A 2,434-nucleotide genomic window follows, 5' to 3' on the forward strand; every position below is an offset into this window, starting at 1 on the left:
TGGCAACCAAAATCCCAGTCTAAAGAAACATTTTTCACGTTGTTTCCCAAACACGCATAGCTTCTTTAAATGCAGTACCTTTTCTGCTTGATTAAAATCTACTGCAGATAACACTGGACCGTTGATTAGATTGAAGGTCATGATTGTATGAGAAATTTACAGTCAGCAAAGGTTTGTAAGATCGAAAATAACAGAAACCGAATCTGAGTCTGAGTCGGCTGACTCAAAACCAAATGTAATCCCTGAGATATAAATGTAATCTAATTAGAATGCATAAAAAACTCTATCCATCATATTCATGTGAATCATAACTTTTTTAATGATTTTCGTCCATGAGAGTCTTTTGTAACACTAGTGAAGGGTTAATTTTTATGAAAAAACTATGTCAACAACTGCAAGTTTACACAGGATGTTTAGAGTTGACATGCAAGTGATGATACTGTGACATATCAAGGAAGTCACAGCGGTCTAAGGCACTGCATCTCAGTGCAAGAGGCGTCACTACAGTCTCTGGTTCGTATCCAGACTGTACCACATCTGGCCGTGATTGGGAGTCCCATAGGGCGGCGCACAATTGGCCCAGCGTCGTCCGGGTTTGGCCGGGGTAGGCCGTCAGTGTAAATAAAAATGCGTCCTTAACTAACTTGCCAAGTTAAATAAAGTCAGCTTGCAGTTCTACTGATCATGAATGTGGCATTTATGGCTAATGAATGTGTGATGAAGTCCTTATGTAGGTGCCCTTCAACTTTAAGTCTCACCAATGCCTGAAAATTCATTGATTTGATTGATATTTGGCGATGCAGAAGAAATAATAAGATAAACTTATTGCGGTTTGGCCCTGCCTCTTCTGCCCAATTCCAAATCCACTCCTAGCCCCTAGCCCTAGGCATTTCTGTAAAAAATCTTATCGGTGTAAGCAATCCCTTACAGAAAAATCACATACATTTCACATGTGATAACATCTGTTTCACATGTGATCTTATGTGAAATTAACATGAGAACATGTGACAACATGTAAAAGCAACATCTGATAACATGAAACTACACATGTGAAAACATGATCTCGTGAAATAAATGTGACAACATGGGGATGCAAAATGTCTACGTATGATACCATGAAACTACACATTTGAGAGTTATATTTTCCTATGTGAACGTTTTCACACATGAAAAATAAATTCCACATGTGAGGTGAAAACATGTTATTCTCCTCATATGTGAAAAGGTGGTGTTAACATGTGAACTTTAAATTGAATACATGTGAACTTGTGGTTTCATATGTGAACAACTGACCTCAAGTCTCTTTTTTTGTGATTTTTCTTTTGTGAAAATGTGAACATTTCAGCTCAACATGTGAAAAAATATATTTCATATGTCAAAATGCGATTTTGCATGTCTTATTGTGTAAGGGAATCAAATGATATGTGGGTTTTAAAGTGAATGGTACACTATTCAGCTAAAATAGTGCACCAAATATTTCATCAATGATAACATGATTATTTTTGACATGATCACTTAGTAGTGACTTTTCAATATGACCCCACCTGGGATTAGAATTTACAACTTCTGGTTTACGCTGATCTTTCTGCTGCCCATCAAAGTCTATAGCATTCCTATACACATTCATTACCTATAATACATGTCTGCACTTAGCAAAAGAGTGCCATCTGCACTTCTATTTTAGTTAATCTGATTATTCTCTCACCATAGATTTCATACAGTTATTTCAGAATAAGTATTGTTTTCTGAATAGTTGTCTACTGTTTGTGGAGGATATTACTCTGTTTTAATGTTACTCCTGAATCACTATGATAAATATAATAGTTTTTTATAATCGTGTATTTTTAACAAAGCTCATATTTATTTGACTTAAACCCAAAGTGTAGGAATACAGGTTCAATTTGTAATTGACACCGACTTGATGGTGTAGCAGGAAGGTCGGGATGCCGTGAACCAAGAGTTTGTGAGTTTAAAACCCAGCTGTGGACATGTTGAATAATAATTACTGCATAAATAAACATACACAATGTAATCATGCATGTCAAATATGTATGTTGAAAACACTGTATGTTAAAAGCACTGTTTGTGTGTATCCTAACGACTCAATTTTGTTTGCAGGGCATCATCTGTGGAATCTCATTTGAAAAATATTCACGTGAAAGGTTGTGATCACATGTAAAATACACATGTAAACTTCAGTGTTCGAAAAAAACATGGTTTCACATGATTTCAAAGGAGGAAATTTCACCTGTGAATCATGTGTTTTTTCTGTAAGGGGTATGTTATTTGCTCGCCCTCACCCTCTCATAGGCTAGATGGAATTGCTTATCCAGCGATCAAATTCTTTCAAATCTACACAAGAGCCTCTATTCGTCCATGGTTCTCCGGTCGATGGCAGGCGATTAGCAGGTGGGAAGGGCTTCCTGGGCAATGC

Source organism: Salmo salar, chromosome 19, assembly GCF_965601325.2.
Source record: "Salmo salar chromosome 19, fSalSal1, whole genome shotgun sequence".
Taxonomy (NCBI): Eukaryota; Metazoa; Chordata; class Actinopteri; order Salmoniformes; family Salmonidae; genus Salmo; species Salmo salar.